This window comes from Typopeltis vanoorti, chromosome 6 (genome assembly GCF_054136105.1).
Source record: "Typopeltis vanoorti isolate ZY-2024b chromosome 6, IOZ_Tvanoo_1.0, whole genome shotgun sequence".
Lineage (NCBI taxonomy): Eukaryota > Metazoa > Arthropoda > Arachnida > Uropygi > Thelyphonidae > Typopeltis > Typopeltis vanoorti.
The window spans coordinates 61,226,211-61,245,452 of record NC_143554.1 but is presented as its reverse complement, the minus strand read 5'-3'; the positions used below and the strand labels follow the sequence as shown (position 1 = coordinate 61,245,452).

Genomic DNA, 19,242 nt, shown 5'->3' with positions numbered 1-19,242 from the left:
ATTTCATAAATTATATTCATCTCAGTTACTAAAGTTTTATATGATTTTTATATCTGATTTTAATATGATTACTTGATCATCTACAACAAAGGATTGCATTTACTGTTGTTTTTGACTGATTTTATGTCTGGATTTGCTATAGATTTCCATTCTCTTCTCAGGGTTACTTCCCTGTTGGACTCCCTGAATTAGTTTTGTTTGTATTTCTGCTGTTATGCATTCATCAATATTTATGATTGGGTTAAATTGTTATATAAGCTTTTGAATGCATTTAATTTTGGATAGCTTCATTCGACGTGTATTACCTTCCTTAAGTTTTGAATATTACCTCAGTCAAAGACTTTTCATTATCTATTATTGACAAATGAATCTGTAAATTATCTCTCCCTCTTTCTCCAATTAACTTTTAATTTTCTATATTATCATGGTTCGTTTCAGTGTAAATATACTGTACGTCATCAATGCAATTTCGACCCCTTCTAATAACAAACTATCAACAACAGTGACAAATTCTTTATTTAAAATCTTACGATATAATATGCTGTATTCAATATGGTAATGTCTCTGAAATGTAACTGCATCTCACTTTTTAAAAACTCTTTCTCCTAAACTTTTTTTACTATTCTTCTCGAAGATAACAACATATATTACAGGAAATTTTGAAATATATATTTCCAAATTTCTCTTTTGAGGAATGGTACAGAAATATAATTTAAGTTTTATTTTGAAAGAAAAACTATGTTGGTAAAAAAAATAATGGCTTTTTTTTACATATGTTATCTTTCCGATTATTTAGCAACCTTGGTAGCAATATGAACGGTAGTTAAGGGAGTACAACAACACGTATATTTCTTAAAATATCAATAGGGATCACTCTGCACTAATAGTTATGGTTTATGATAGTTGCTCCATCCTTAATGTCTTACCACTGATAGAAGTTAATATTTTTTGTTTGTTAGTTTAATAACTTGTAAATAATTTTGAATTTAAAACTTTTATTCCACAGCGTAGGCGATACTTCTTAAAACATATTTGAAAATATTGCTATTCTGAACGTTTGTGGTGGCGTTTGAGTGCTGCCGACAAATCTTTTGTTGTATATGTCGTTTTTGTAGTGGTTGTTGCTATTTCCGTTTTTGTATGAACTTTATATATTTTGTTTTTCGCTTGGTGAGTATAACTTTCTCCCCTTCCGCTGCATTTAATTATCAAATTTTGAGGTGCTATTGGTATTATAAATATATATTTGTTAAAGCTTACTGGAGTTGTTTTAAAACAAATTTCGAATATGCAGCAGCCATTTTACTAATCATCGTGTTCGCTTGTGTTTCACAAGCTCGTACACCAGAAGTGTTAGTTATGCCTTAAATTGACGAAGCCTATATTATTGTTATTGTACGAACGTAAATATATCAATTGAAGTACACATTAATTAAGAAATTCGATATCAGTTCAGCATATTACTTTCAGAGGATTTATTTTGCATTATTATTATTACATTTCAATGGTATGTTATGCATCATGTATTCTAACCATACATATACCATAAAATAGCTTGCTATAATATCTACTGGTTGTGAAGTGTTTTGGTTATGCATTCTATTCAATATTCAGTTCAAATTAGAATTTTTCAGAGGTGAAGCATGAATAAAAACATTGTGTAACAAATCTTATTGATTACCGCTGAGCACACTAGATATACAATCACATTATTATTATTATGTGACACCTTCAGGGAGTCCAAAGGACTCATTGAGGGAGAGTGTGCCAACAGCAGCAGCGAACGATTGTTCTCCTTCCAACTACTAACCGCACTCAAACTTGCTTAACTTTTTGTGAGCCATTAGTAGCAGAGGCTGTACCAATCGACCAACCTTTGCTGGCAAAGGTTGGTCGGTTGGTCAGACAGAAATCTCCCTTCTAGTTTAATATCTGTTGATTCCTGCTTACCAGGAATCTGTTGATTCCTGCTTACCAGCACTGAAGGCATGTTTGTGGATCTTTGCTTGTACTGATCTTTTGAAATGTTAGCAAAGGAGTGCATTTCTAAAGGCTATCAACATTTACTTATTTTTGCTAATTTTTTAAATAAATGGCAACACTGGTGTTTATCTGCTAAGTTTGCCACTGTGATGAAAGGTGCCTTTATGGGACATTGGCATTTCTTTATATTAATGGTAATTCCATATACAAAAAGTTAAATTTATAGAACTTGAGTACTGTAGTTGGGCAGAAAATTGAGAAAGAACAAATTTATGTTAATATTCAATTTGAATACCGGCAAATTGTATTCTTCAGAAAATATACAGAAGAAATTGTCACAAGAAAAGAATAGTAGTAGAAGCAATGAATGAAGAGCAAGAAAGTTTGATGTGCGAGTTTAGAATTGAACTGGAGTGTTAAATAGTTGATTGAGTGGAGAATGGAACAATTAATGATGCGAGTTTAGATGAACATTGACTTTGGAAATATTTGTAGAAAATGCTAGCAGCAGGAACTGAATGTCTCTCTGAAAGAGAGTGGAATAAAATATGAGATGAATCATTAATCAGCTGAGTTGCTTTCTTCAAGTACTGAGTCGAGTATTATTATTGAGTGCTTAAACGGCACCCAAAATTTGAAAACAATAGTTGGTGTTTTGACAGTTTTGTGATTTGCATAGAATTGATAACTGTTCAGAGGTAACAGATATTAACTCTATTATAACATATTATAATATAACACTATAACAGATAATATTAGGTAACATCTTCAGAAAGAGAAGAGCAGGAGCTTGGAGCAGAGCTACTGCAACCAAGCAGGTCCCCAGGTGGTGGACAGGGGAATTGGCCATCAGTGGTTGGCTGCAAATACCCAATAAGCAGTTCTGGACCAAAGTGGCCATGTCTGGAGGCCCTAAGATGGTAGCCCTAGGCTGCGGATGGTTGGTAACCAGCCCAGCTGACAAATTCTTATACTCACAAATTGTAAGGGAATAAAAATCGGACAGCCCAAATGGATAATGAAACGGAATTGGAAAAAAGGACTGTGAACTGGATACGGATTGGAACAGTAAACATAAGAGGTATCAATCACAAGATCGAAGAAATACAAAAAGCCCTAACAGAAATGAAAATAGAAATAGCAGTAATTTCAAAAGGCTCTACAGAACTTCAGGACTACAATTTAATATTATTATTATTATTACGGGTAGTTCCAAGGAGTCCTTAGACTCGTCGAGGGAGGCCCAAATATTAATATACAGCAGAGTACTCAACGAAAAACGAGCAGCTGCAGGTATGGCCACCATGATCAGCAGTAAAGGGAAAAACAAAATTGAATCATATAACTGTATCTCTGAAAGAATAATAATGACTAGACTAGAAATTTATTACAATCATAGGAATATATGCATCCGAAAAAGGGAAAAAAATCTGAAACAGGTGAATTCTATAAAAACCTCCAAAACATAATTCAGAACACAAATAAACAAGATTACTTAATCATTGCAGGTAATTTCAATTGAATTGGATCAAATACATTTAAAGATTTAATAGGTAATCAAAAAGAAAACACCATAAATAACAATGGAAGAGAACTCACGGAATTTGTGGCCTATAATAATTTGAAAATCACCAGCAGCTTCTTTAAACATAAAGATATGCATATATATACATGGGAAGCCAGAAGATATAAAAACATCATTGACTATATAATAGCGGGTGAAAAACTAAAGAAGATGATAAAAAATTACAGAGGATGCAATATTGACTCAGACTATTATTTGTTAATCAGTACTATTAAGATCCCAAACCAGAGAAATAGAAACAATACAAGAACACAAAAACAAAAGCAGGAGCAATTTAAGATAGAACTGTTACAGCAAGATAGTATCAGAGAACTATATCAAAGAAGACTTACAAATCATATAAAGAAAATAAATGAAGATACAGATATAGAAAATGAATGGCAAAACATTAAACAAATAGTAAAACAAGCACCATATGAAGCCATAGGAAAAAAAACTTCAAAGAAAAAGTAAAGAACTCAGAACCTGGAACCCCGAAATAGAATCTTTAATAAGAAAGAAAAAAGAAATGTATTTTAAATGGTTAAACGACAGAACCATAGGAAATAAAATAGAATATAAAAGAATCAGAGCAATAACAACAAGAGAAACCAAGAAAATCAGAAGACAAGATTGGAAAGAATTTGTGTCAAGATTAGAGCATGACATAAATGAACCTCAACCTAAAGAGCTATAAAATCATTAAAAAAAAATGACTCAAGAAACAAAGAATAATCTACAATGAAGGCCCCTCCACAAAAGAATGGACCAATCATTACACCCAGTTTCTAAACAACATGGAGTTCATTACACGATGATATGTCTGGATAATAATCAAATTGAAATAAAACAAGTGATAAGTCAAGAAACAAATGAAGAGCCAATACAGTTAAATGATCTAAAGAAAATATTGGAAAAACTAAAAAATAGAAAAGCTACAGGAGAAGATGGAATAAATTCAAAACTATACAAATACAGCTTTAAACCATTTCAATTACGATTAATTAAATTTCTAAACAGAATATGGGAAGAAGGAAACATCCCACAAGAATGGAAGACAGCAATAGTCATAAACATATTCAAAAAAGGAAACAGAAAGGATTGTGGAAACTACAGAGAAATATCCTTATTAAATACATGCTATAAAATATATCTAGATATAATTAAAAATAAATTAACACCATGGGCCGAGGAAATTATTTCTGAAGAACAATGCAGCTTTAGGAAAGGAAGATCCTGCAAGATCCCACATTTACATTCAAACAAATTATAGGAAAAAGAATGGAATTTAACCTGCCAACATATATGGCCTTGGATTATGAGAAAGCATATGATCAAATCAACAAAACAATGAATTGAAAGCTCCACCTCAAACCAAAAAAGCAATAGCAAATATAATGCAAGATCATTCAAGGAAGTGGATGATCACCAATACGCCTCAATATATATATATATATATATATATATATATATATGGAAAAAATTTCAAAAGAGTGAATTAAAATAGGAAATAAAGAATAAATCAGCCCTATGTATGCTGACGATCAAGTTATTTTTGCTGAAATGAAGATCAATTATGGAAAAATCTACATGTATTGAACAAAATAATATACAGACACTTGTTATAATGAGCTGATTTATTTAACGAAGTATCAAACTTTTGCCTGCTTCCATCCTCTTGAGACAATAGCGATGCTGCTTTTTTCCCAAAGAGTGAGCTTGCCACAAATATCTTCGTGTTTGGCTAATTATGTACTCAATGTTGTGTTTGATAACTGCAAAAGCTTCACACCATGCCATAAGTTCCCAAAATATATCAACCTTTTTTTTGCTTGCTTCTTACCTCTGGAGCCAATAGTAATGCTTTGATCTCAAAGAGTGAGCACGCCAGACATATTATCGTGTAATGAACTCTGTGTTCTGTCGATAATTTCATTCACTTCAAGACTTGCAGATTGTCTTAAATTTATCAACTTTTTCGCCTGCTTCTAACTTCTTGAGCCAATAACAATGCTTTGGTCTCAACGAGTGAGCATGCCAGTCATCGTGTAATAAACTCCATGTACTGTCAATAATTCCACAGGCTTTAGGATGCACAATAGACACGCTGATTGCCCAAGAATCCATCAACCTTTTCACCGTCTACCATCCTCATGAGCCAACAGCTGATGCTTCTGTACCAATGAGTAAATGAGAAATGTCTCTCATTTCATCGTATTTTCACTCCATTTTCTAAGATATTTCATCAGTCTTCAGTGGTCCTTTGGTTCCTCCACCCTCGTCTAGATTAGCATTAAACTAACCAGAACTTTTTCCCAGAAGAGTTTGAATGCCATTACTGACTTCAAACCAACAATCTTACTGAATTGCTGGGTTAAACCCCACAATAGAAGACCATTTCCTTTAATGCCTTTAATCTTGCCTTTAATACATAGCATCATACACCTCCTCCAGATGTGCTTTGCATTAAGGGTAAATATTAAGAATAGTGATCAGAGCTTATTTCTACCTTTACCACGAGTTGCCTTGACTTTCACTACGTGTAGGGTCAGCTAGACTTGCAACACTTGCAGGTGGATTGTGCCAGTTCCTTTAAAAATTTATCTTGTATTTCTTGATTTTTAAGGGGGCCAAGATCATATTTTTCTATGTTTAAAGGTTTCGTTGTTTTCTTTAATTTTATTGCTACTTCAATGACCACAGAGTTGTGGTCTGTTCCAATATCAGCTCTGGGTATGTTTTGGCTTGTAGGATGTTATTCCGGAATCTTTTTTTAAACATTATATAGTCAACCTGGTTCCTACAGCTGTCTCCAGGACTTTTCCATGTGTAAAGTCTTCTAGGAGGGCGGCTAAAGTATTTGCTATTACCAGATTGTTTTCTTCACAGAACTGTATTAATCTTTCTCCTCCTGGATTTCTATGTCCCAGGCCCTGATTTCCCATGCAGGAAGAGATCTTTTCTGAGCCTACTTTAGCATTTAGATCTCCCATAACAATAGTCATCTTATTTAGCATTGTTTAGTGCATTTTGAATGTCTTCATAAGAAACATTCTACATCTTTATCTGAGTAATCAGAAGTAGGTGCATATATTTGGACAATAAAAATATTAAAAGGTTGAGCTGCAATTTTTAATGCAATTATCCTGTCACTTATAGGCCAAAATCCAAGTAAGGATTACACAATCTTATATTTTAGTACAAATGCCACTCCATTCCTAAGTCTCCATATGAGTATATAATTGAATGGCCCCTTCTATTTATTTTTCCATTATTAGTTCATTTGACTTCACTGATACCAGCAATGTCAATTTTCATTGCTTCAAGTAAGCCTTAAGAGAAGATTCTTGGTTTTCAGACATGGATCAGGAGATACCTTCCATGGAAGGTTTAAGGTATCTTCGTCATATGCTATTTTCATAGTATCCGTCTTATGTTCCCGAGTTTCTTTCTCTTCTTCCCTGTAATGTTTCCAAGAGACAAAAGTTGCAGAGAGTTCAACCTTGTCTCTATTGCTTAAATCCGACATGGTTCTCTGTTTCATGATTTACTATGGAAGGGTACGTGGTGAGGTTCCTGTCTCTTCCAAGGTGACTGGTCACATCTCTGTTTTGTCGCGGAATGTGCCCGGACTATATCACATAGTTTGTTGTCATGCCTTCATTGCCATTGTCAAATTAAATTTGGGTCATCTGCTAACACAGCCATTCCAGTCTTCAAGTGCAATAAAGAGGAGACACTCTCCTTCACTACAGCATAAAATGCTGATACCCTCAATTAGTTTTGCATGCCAGTCGAGGCACAGTCCCAAGGTGTGGTCGCTGGTGCACTTTACCAGCTACTTGGAGCCATAAGTGAGAGTTGTATGAGCAGTGGGGACCAATTCCACCCAGCTACCAAATATTTTGATGCGACTACAGAGCAGGCAGAAGTACTACCCCTGGAAATAGACAACAGAATTAAAAAAGCTGGTATGGTATGGTATGGTAGAAAGTCAACTAAATAAATGTATATGGAATAAGAGAGAAATTAGTCAAAACATTAAATTAGCTGTATATATACAAGACATTGTTCAAACCAATTTTAACTTATGGATCTGAAAGCTGGGTTAGAAATAAAACACTTGACCAAAGTCTAGAGACTGCAGATATGAGAGTCCAGAGAAAGATTAGGGGGTGTGAACAGATGGCATCAATGGCAATATCATATTAAAAATGGGGATATTAAAAACAAAAACTTGCATTGTTAGCATCCAGGAATGTGTTAGCAGAGCTAACACATTCCTGGATGTTATTCCTGTCACTTAAACAAAATGATAGATGAAAGATTAGCAAAACAAGTGTTCTCTGCCAGGTTGGCAAGAAAAAGACCCAGAGGAAGACCAAGATATAGGTGGATTGATGTAGTAAAAAGTGCCTTAGAAGATTGAAATATAAGATCTGTTAATGTTGGAGTCTTCACAGGTAACAGATTGATTTGGAGGAAAATTGTAGATAGAAAGTTATTAATGATGTAAATTTTTCATGTAGTACTATCATATCCTGTACACCCCTTGAGGGTACATGTCTGGAATTTGATGATGATGATATTTTGATGTTGTAGAAGTGATGCATATGCCAAGAAAGATTGGACTTTACATTCGATCACAAGAGAGAAATTTCCTCATGACCAGAGATTTTGGTGTGTCATCAAGAATAAGATTGGAAGAAAATGTTTTTTTGCAAAAAAATAAGATGAGATTGAGACTGAGTTGTATTTGCATTGATATTAACAGAGTTATTAGAATTCCTGTGATGAATAATTAGGAAGACAGAATTTCATGAGGTTGATATTCTGGTAGTTGTTGATTAGTGTAGTGCGAAGTTTGCTGAATTAAAAAGGATCTGTCATCAGCAAATCTAGAAGGAGTTATCAAAATAATGGAAACACCTACAGATTTTTTTGGAGAATCTTTTATTAATAAGCTGTAGGCCCTCGGGATGTGAACATCATGAATTCGACATGGAATGGACTGATATAAGTCATGAACATAAGAAAATCGAATTTGGGACCATTCTTCCTGCAAAATACGTCCCAACTGTGACTGATATTGCAGCAGAAAATGTGATCAAACCTTGGAGAACTGGAGACAATGTTGTGGCTCGTGATACAACTATGATTTCTGCTGTTTTGGCAGCTCCTGCAAGCTGCACTCCAATGATCAAACCTTTTTGGAAGTTGCTGAGGTCTGACATTTTGCACACTAACTACACAACAATCACAGAGACGTCATCTGCAGTGTGACATTGCAGTATGATATTGGCTATTACATAGCAGTGCCATAGTCGATGTTGATTTAGCTGTTGTGTAGTTAGTGTGTAAAATGTCAGACCTCAATGACCTCCAAAAAGGTATGATCATTGGAGTGTGGCTTGCAGAAGCTGCCACAATCATAGGTGTATCACAAGCCACAGTATTGAAGATTATGACAAGGTATAAAAACAGACAAGGCGTTGTCTCCAGTCAGTTCTCCAAAGTTCAATCACATTTTCCACCTGCAACATCACTGGCACAGTTGGGGCATATTTCGCAGGAAGAATGGCCCCCAAATTCTATTATCTTATATGCATGATTTCTATCAGTCTATTACACGTCGAATTCATGGGATGGGCTACAGCTTATTAATAAAAAAAAAGTCTCCAAAAAATATGTAGGTGTTTCCATTATTTTGATAAGCCATTGTAGGTTGGATTTATAGTCAGTTGGTTGTTGATAAGAGGAAAAAGAGCAGGTGAAAGGACATACTTGTATAATCTCAGCATATTGTAGTTTGAGGATTATCAGAAAGCTGGCAACCCAGTTACAAATATCAGAAGACACCATATGGCAGGAGTTTACTTTATCAGCTTTTATGCCAAATGTTACCAGATGCTTAGTGATACAGGCCATCCACTTGAGATTTCCCATGCTTTTTCCATGGCATTTGTCTCTAGGTGAATGACATAAGCCATTGTCAGTCTATCGATTGACATTTGCAGTCTATGCAAATGATTATTAGTTTAGAGGTTTCTAAGTAGTGTATAAGTTAAGCATTAATGGTTTTTTCCCATTTAGAAAAAATTAAAATGAAAGAAATTGGACTCTGGTATAATGATTTATCCCCTTTAAGAATGAGTTGAATAGCTTTTACTTGCAGGATGGATATCAATGGAATAGAGAATTTAAAAAAAAGTTACATAGGGAGTCTGTTCTGAAGCTCAAACCTTCAGGATGAGTGCAGAAATTCCATCAGTACCAGGAGAATTTTTGACAGGATAATATTTACTAAGATCATCAGTACAAGAATTGGAATAAAAAGCCAGGAGATTGTTTTTTTTTTTTTTGTGCATGACAATGCATGATGATGATGATGTGTAGGCCTTTGTTGAGGCCTCATCAGTAGGAGCTGGGCATGGAGATATACTGAAAGCTATAATTATTGCAAAGGTTATATTTCCTATAAACAGATGGTGAATGGCATACATGAATTGGCTTATGCATTATCAGTTTGTTTTGCCTAAGTTTTCATTTAAAATGATTCATTTGAAAACAACTTTAAAAATTTTAATAGTGTTCTTACTAAGTTGCTATCATTCTATCAAGCAAGGGATGAATTATCATTTTGTCATTTTGCTAATAAAAACAACTATAATGTAGGCAATGAATAGTTTATTGGACAAAAGTTAAAATGATTTAAACAGATGATTGTGAAGTTTTAAATGCAAGCACAATCTGTAACAAAGGCATGTGGCAGGCAGTGAACCATGTGAAAAAAAAATGTGAATATGAATGGAAGTAGTAGAATGAATGACAGATTTAAGGAAGTAAGAGAGATAGAATGCAAAGATAGATAATATGGAAGAAGTAGGGGAGGGAAAAAAAGAAGAGTCCCCTCTATTTGTTTGTAGAATTTTCCCTGCCAAACGAAATAGCCTGAGTTCATTGTGAACTGAAATAAGGCTGAGATATCGGGAGAAAATTTAGCTTGGATTAGCTCTAAAGTTTCCTTGAGTGGGACATTTGTAAATAAAGAGGACACATCAAAGCTGACCCTTTTTCCCGATATCTCAGCCTTATTTCAGTTCACAATGAACTCAGGCTATTTCGTTTGGCAGGGAAAATTCTACAAACAAATAGAGGGGACAGCCATGGGTTCACCACTCTCCCCACCCTTGGCCAATTTCTTTATGGAGACCTTTGAAGAAAAAGCCTTAGCCTCTGCCCCACAAAAACCAACCATATGGCTTCGCTACGTTGATGATGTGTTCGCTATTTGGCCACATGGCTCTGAAACACTTCTCTCCTTCTTAACACACTTAAACAACCAACACCCCAGAATCAAATTCACTCTGGAAAAAGAGGAAAACAACAGCCTCCCTTTCCTAGACACACTAGTCACCTGCCAGCCTAATGGATCCTTGGTTTTCTCAGTTTACAGAAAACCCACCCATACAGGCAGATACATTCACCAACAATCCCCCCCCCCCCCCTCACAACAATATGGAGTAGTGAAAACACTATACAACAGGGCTAAACTAATCTGTTCAAACGACTTGGCCCTAAACACAGAACTAAATCACATCCTCAACACTTTCTCAGCCAATGGCTACCCCCCCCCCCCCCCCCAAAAAAAAATCCAAAAAATATTAGAACCTACAAACCACAGATTCCCTCCCCCCCACAACAAGGATTACTCTAAATCCATCACCATTCCCTACATCCGAGGCACCTCGGAAAAGATTACCAAAATCTTAAAAAAACATGACCTCACCTCCTGTTACAAACCTTACAGAAAATTGGCATCCCTTATCCGCTCCACTAAAGACCAACCACTTCCCCTAGACCTACCTGGTGTTTACCAGGTCCCTTGCAGTTGTAAACTGTCTTACTTTGGCCAAACAGGCAGGACAGCGAATATCAGAATTTCGGAACACAAGGACTACATCCGTTTTCACAAATACAGTCATTCTGGGCTTGTGGACCATGCTCTGGATACACGCCACAGAATACGGTGGAAAGCTACAGTGATACACCGTAGCAAATACAAATTTGAAAGACTTTATGGAATCAGCCTCAGCCCTAAGAAATTCTCCAAACCTCAACAAATTTGGTTGTATGCGACTGCCCCAAATTTGGGAGGCCTACATCTGCAGACCTTCAGCCCAACGGCCAAGAACACCTACTTAGCCCGCTAGAGGGCACCATCAGGACTGTTAGGAGAACAATAGCTTCATCTCTTCATTCCCAATTTCTGTGTTGTAGTGCCTACGTGCATGTAACTTTTTTGTAAGTTCCTTTAGAAAATGGCAATGTGGCGTTGCTGAAATATTGGAAAATATTTATTAAAGTTTAATTTAATTTATATCCTTAACTACGTTGTTCTATTCCTTAAGTGTTTTAATAATGCATAACCAACGTATAAGCCTGTCTACGAGAATATTTCATACTGAAAATAACAGTACATCATGACTGTGTAGAAACAAGCAAATCAAAGGAATGGGATTAAAAGATACATACAACAGTTGGTGGTTTACCAATTAAAAACTTGCTGCATGCTAGAAATTAATATTAATAAATAATATTAATTAATTTAATTATTTATTTTTACTTTTATTTATTAATATTAATTTCTAGCACGTGGCAACAGTTTTTAATTGGTAAACCACCAACTGCTGTATGTACCTTGTATTTGTTTATGTCAGTATATTCTAAGTGGTTGTATGAACTGACTTCTATCCTATGTTGCCTATATATACTCTCTTACTCCTGGTAACTATCCCACAGCTTGGAAATTGGCCTATATTCAACCCATTCCCAAGAAGGGTGACAAGTCACTGCTTATGTAAAGTAATAAAAAAAAAAAATCATCACTTCCTTACTCCTATGCCACCTTGAAGATGCCCACCTAATAAATGACTGCCAGTATGGATTGCATCATTACCGATCAACAGGAGATCTGCTCACATGTCACCCATCTCTGGACAAATACTATTGAGAAGTTTGACAAATCTTAAGTAGTTGCACTTGATATCTTCAAAGCTTTTGACTGGGTCTGGCACAAAGGCTTACTAAGCAAACTACCATTGTTTGGTCTCTCTCAGGACTTCTGTAGTTGAATTGTCAGCTTTCTGTCTGAATGCACACTGTGTGTGTGTGTGTGTGGTGGTGGATGGTTCCTTATCCTCTCACCATTCAACTAATGCTGGGATTCCACAAGGTTCTGTCCTCTCACCAACCCTCTTCCTGCTATATATCAATGACCTACTTCAGTTGATCCCCAACCCAATACACAGTTTTGCAGAGACAGCACATTGCATTCCTCCCTTTTATTTGATAAACCTTACTCTACACAACTCACCTCAACCTACAGAACATCAACCACCACTACCCTCAAGACAACACCCAAATCTGATATCCAAGTCATTTTCCCAATGGGGTTCAGATAACCTCGTCAATTTCAATGCTAATAAAACCCATGCGTCTTATTTCTCATAAAAGAGAACCATTTTCTCCCAGTATTATTTTTGACAACACCCAAATTTCCAGACAATTTGAGATTTCTCTTGGAATTATCTTGATATCAAGCCTCTCCTGGTATAAACACATCACAACCATTGCATCCTCAGCTTCTAAACAAAAACTAGGAGTTCTCTTTCACTCAAGATGTTACTTCACTCCTGAACAGCTGTTAATCTTATACAAATCACAAATCTGCCTAGCTATTGAATACTCTCACATATAGGGTGGGGGCTCCTAAAAGCTCCCTCAAAATGCTTGACTCAATACAGGAGAGCAATTAGACTTATTAATGACCTATTTCTTACCAACTCAGTTCATCCACTTTTGCACAGACACTTGGTTTCTGCAATATGTGTATGCTACAAATATTTCCATGGGAAATGTTCATTTGAAATAGCATCAATAATTCCCTCACTTAGTACTAAGTTCGTTAGAACACGTGCAGCTGCTGCTCAACATCTCTTTAAGTGCATCTTGAAACCTACAGAACAAGTTTGTTTTCCTCCCCCTACTGCTGTATTGTGGAACATTCTTCCCCCGATATATTTCCCAAAAGAGTACAATAAATAAAGAGTACAGGCTTTTAAATCAAATGTAAACAAGTTTATCCTTTCCCAACCCACTACCCATAATGGTACTAATGTACTATATGTTGATCAACCAACCAACCTCTGGGCTCAACATAAAAAAAAAAAATAAATAAAATAAAGATACACAAGGGATGACTTTAATGAGTTTATATATTAGATCCTCCATTCAAAGCCACTGTGTGATTAATGAATATTGTAGCTGTTTTCAGTTGTTTTTGAATGCCCGCTTCTATAAATATCGTCAATGATATGACCTGAAAACAGCAGCTGTGGTTGAGCCTAAAACCTGCCTGTTCTATAGGTATTTCATCCATGATGATGTGGTTAATTCTGTTGAACAAAACAGCTAAGTAGTGCAATGGGTTTGTAACTCTGGGGGTGGGGGGGGGGGGTTGATCCTTTGGTTTATCAGGTTTTAGTAGAACAATGATTTTGTTGTCTTAAATTTTGACAAGATTCCAGTTTTTAGAATATCAGAAAAAGAATCATGCAGGCCATTTTTTTTCCACATTTGTTCTCAAGTTCAGAAGGAATTTCATATGAATGCTATCAAAATCAAAATATGTAGCCTTCCCAGGTTTTACATCTTTCAATGCTAAATCAATGTCTTCAACAGAAAAGATCTTGATAATTCTGATGGCAAATTGATTTTAGTTGAAGTTCTCTTTTAATAAATTTTGTAAGATCTTGAAATATTTGTGATGTTGATTGGCAATCACAAATATTTCAAGGTGATTACTTCTTCAGGTTGTTTCTTGAATCCACCTGTAGTCTCACCCAGCTTGCATAAAAGGCTCCATGCTTTTCTTCTTGAGTGTTAGAAATTGAGGCTTTCTATGAGGATATCCTCTGGGAATTTTTTAGCTTTTTGATATAACTACTCTGACAAAACAGTCATGTTTTATAAGTAGAAGGGATAAAGTGGATATATTTCTCTGTCTCTCTCTCTCTCTCTCTCTCTCTCTTTAAGCCAGTGGTTCTTAACCTTTTAGAAGTCACAGAACACTTGGTTATAAGAAAAATTTGGGGAACACCAAAAGCATTGCGGTCATAAAACTAGCAATAAAAACAAATATGCATGGACTTAACTTTTATAAAAATGGAACTTATTTTAATGCGATACTTGAGCTTGTCGGCTTTTGCAGATTGCAACACTATCAGGTCTAATATGTGATATAGCTACTCTCATCTCTTTGTCTATATTAGTAAGTCTTTCATGTGTTTTAGTTTTTATATTGGTTAATAATGAGCAACCGAGCTCACACAAATATGATGTTGATAACTGTAACAAAATTTTCAGTGCCCTTATGGAGAGAGCTGGGTATTCGGCTTGGACAAAATTCCAAAATTCCTCATGAGTTATTTCAGAGAATTTCATTTTTAGAGTACGATCCTATGACAAGGTGACTAATTGTTCTTCTTGTAACAAATTCACAACTTACTGTATTAACTGTGCCAAATGGATTTTGTACTGTGAAGATCCCTTGGCTTGTAAACTGCATAGGAGAGAAATCACCAGTGCCTGGGAATTGGTTGAAGGATGCCAGAAGTTATATCTGAATGCATATGGAGTCAGAAGAATAAGTTGAATGGCTATTAAATGGACTGAAGGAAAAGTTGCATGAAAGATCTGAATCCAGATGGAGGAAAGGTGTTGACCAGGCTGAAAGCCTTCCATGGGTCATGGCATCAGTGTTCTGGGAAAGAGGGTCTTATTTGTGGATGTTTTGAAGAGAAGCATCATGATTATTTCATAGTTTCATGCAAAAACCTCAGAAATTGTGAGATTATTACAGACTATCATCAGTTCACAAGCACATTCACAAGGTGGAGCATGAACGTTTTTACAGATCTGAGCAATGTGGTTGAATGCCACATACAACCAGTGGTTACAAAATTAAATATAAATCATCATCATCATCATATCCCCTCATCCATCCCCTCCTGGGACAGGTTGAGTTCTCCCTACCAAGGGGGCTTACAGTTGGGTCACCACTCCTTGCTTCATTATATATACTCACCAACAGGAATAAAATCCAGGTCTTTCTGACCAAAGGGCTTAGTCTGTACTGACTGAGCTGCAGAGACCCTAAATATAAATACAATAAAATAATAATAAAAATTACATAAACTTGTGATTACATTTCCCTGTCACAATAAAAGCCCACCAGAAACATGAATGAGCTTCTCTATGATAATGCCAGACCTCTCACCAATTTGCACACAAGCTGTAAACTGGCTGAACTAATCCTTCCCATCTCTCACCAATCTGAATCTGGTACTAATTACTATCTGTTTGGTTTCACACTCTGAGGAGACACCATTTTGCAAATGAGGAGCTAATACAGGTTTGATTAATACATGAGTTTGTCAGAGTCAAGACTTATGTGGTTGGCATGCTGCATTGCATCTCACTCTGTGATGGCAAAAAGATATTAAGAATGATGGAGACTGAAAAATCACAGAATGTTTGCAATGTTTGATCCATGTTAAAAGAAGTCATTGTTAAGTAATTTCTGAGGGGAAAAAATATGAGGCATTACTTTCATATACTGCTGCCTTGTAATATATTTGCATTACTTTTGGATTTCAGGTGTTACTTGTTATATGGTAATAGGTCTGTGTGGCATGCTTCCTGTGAGATTCATTGAGAGTTTGTGAATTGTAAAGATTTGATACACGGAAGACCTTACTAAATGGGTTTTATAGGATCGAAAAATTTTTCCTGGATGGCATGAAGGGAGAAAACAAGAAGTCATTCTTTTCAGTTGTTGAAGAATGTAGTTTGCAGTGGTTGGGATATGAGGACTAGGACTGGATCGTTTACTTGGAGAGTAATGAATAAATGGAATATTCTACCAGAAGCGCTTTTTGCTGCTTTTCTGTGGATTGGAATTTGTCTTCAATTGGTGTATCCTTGTTTAGCAACCATTCCTATGAAAGTATTTTCAATCTGTCTCATCATTCCAACAACTCAGGAACAAGTTTCTTCCTTTGAACTTTATCTTCTAATAATTTTTATGGAACAAACTGATTCTATCTTTGAATTGCTTAGTTTAATTATCACATCTTTGCTAATTGTAGATTTTTCTCCACTTGGTTAAAAAGTTAATTACTTGACAAGAAATTAAGTTCATTTTAAGTGTCCCTTCCTATAATCAATAAGAAATATATACATGTTGGAAAGGAGGCATGCTGTGCATTATGAGAGGCTGACAGTTTGATATGTCAACAGCTTCTATATGGATCTTTGTGATTAGTAAGATACATATAGAAGCTCAAAAGTTATGAAGACTACTTATGTGCAGACACTTGAGTCAATGATAAAAACAATAATATATATATATATATATATATATATATATATATATATATATATATATATATATATATATATATATTAAGCATAATTTACTAATTCAGAGTTATAGCAAAAAGTTCCTGCATGTGACATTCCAATATGTGTTCTTGAACAACCTAGATGTTCAACAACACGTCATATGTGTTGTTGAACATCTAGGTTGGATTTCCTTGTTCTCATAACTTCGTATGTTTGATCCAGTGTCACTGTGCTTCTGTAGCACGTCTCCATAGAGATTTTTCTCAGGTGTTTGTGAATATTCTCTACAGTTTGCTCCTTGAGTTCAAAACTTTCAAAAACTTTACCATGGTGCTAGTTTTTTTACTTGGTTATATATAAATTAAAGATGCCAAGAAATTATATTCTTCGTTTCATCCTTTATCCAAGTATAAGCAGACAAAAGTTTATACGTGAAGTAATTTCATGACTGGGCTACTTCTACATAGAGGCTAATGACTTGACATGTATAATGCTATGTATTATGGAAGGGACACTATACCCAGACTGGTTTTAAATACTCTGGATTAGAGATAATGTTGAAAGTTTTCTCACTTGGTTATACTATATATTAAACATCCTTTATCCAAGTGTAAGCAAAAAGTTTGTTCGTGAAGTAATTTTATGACTGGATCTGGCTCCCACTGATAAGACCTCAATAAAGGTCAAAACTGGTCTGGGTAGTGGCTTTCCATAATGCATAGCATTATACATGTCCATAAAGATGTGTGCATTGCATTATGGGATTTGATTTGAAGTATTAACCTCTATATACAAGCCCAGTCATGAAATTACTTCACACACAAACTTTGTTTGCTTACACTTGGATAAAGGATGAAACCAAGAATATAATTTCTTGGCATCTTTATATTTATCATGGTTCTTTGTGATAAGTCATGCTATATAGCTTATTCCATTATTCTAGCATTAGTTAAAAATTTATTTACCTTTGTAATCCAGAATAGGAAAGCTAAAATGTAGGAAAATTATACCCTAATTTCCAGCTTATGATAAATTTTTGAGGAAAAAAATGTTGGGCAAAATTTTTCCGAGTAACCCTTATGATAAACAAATCTTATATAGATTCTTTAAATCATTTGCTGTCAGTATTTTGTTGAATACATAATACCAGATTTTTTAGGAGAATAATGCTGGGTTTTCTTAGCAGTATGTGTTTAGGTTTGTTTTGATTAGGAAAGACAGCTCTATCCTAGAAAATGGCTGACTTCTTTCTTAAACTTGTAAAACAGCGATTAGCCATTCTATTAATGATAAAAGATTACAAAAATAGCAACTACAATAGTAAACTTGAATGAAAAGCACAAATTTTTTGTATTGAAAATCAGTACATCATCAGTATGTGAAAACAACAAGCAAATCAACAGGAATGCAAAGTAGATATTCAGTTGGTTTACCAGTTAAAAACAAAACAAAACAATACATTATCTACATTATTTTAATGCTAGAAATTAATATTAAAAATAAATAAAATTAACTTTTTGAAATTTACATATGATCAGAATCTCCCAAACTTGGAAGAGTGAGAGAGAGTCATTCTGATTCAGGTTAGGTGTTCATATTTAAAACTGCTTCTGTGAAGATGAACGTCTTAAAGGATACTGTTTAGCGTCAATACTATGTTGTGCTAGACCAGAATGGTGGTTGGACATATTCGATGTAGTGTTGATGCTCATTACTTTTTTTTTTTTTTTTTCCCACATAAGTCTTCTTCATAGAAGCAGTTTTAACTATGAATGCCTTTTCAAAGAAAGTTGTGAAGACCTTTTACATCAGTCTCACCTGAATTGGAATGATTGTCTCTTTCTTCCTAAAGTTTGGGAGATTCTCATTTTGTGTAAATATCAAGAATTGTATGTGGTTCACACCAATGTACTGTTATTTTTGTTTTATAATTATGCTATAAGTATCTTTAAAGGTATGGGAAAACTCATGCAGAAAAACTTGATCTTTAATTGTAAACTTTTCTCCTATGTTTTACAAGCATCTTCATTGCAGAAATGAAACAGTAAATTATACAAATAAATATTCTAAAAAAAGCATTACCATAATAGCTACTGCAAGTAAGTCAAAAGTAGCAAAATTGTCGACACCTCCCTAAGTGTGTGTGTGTGTCACTTTCCTAGTGAGGTTACTGGTTTAACCTATGTGACAGACACTAATGTGGGAACAGATATATATGAATTAGAGAT

General features: G+C 35.0%; 1 protein-coding gene across 1 annotated transcript in view; it reads left to right on the top strand.

Moving 5' to 3' along the window:
* Positions 1–1,017: 1,017 nt before the first annotated feature.
* LOC150105489 (uncharacterized) overlaps positions 1,018–19,242 on the top strand; it is a 134,818-nt gene continuing 116,593 nt past the window's right edge. Inside the window, exon 1 of the mRNA XM_090394205.1 lies at positions 1,018–1,170. The gene's annotated coding sequence lies outside the window, so the exon portion shown is untranslated. The remainder of the gene's footprint in view (positions 1,171–19,242) is intronic.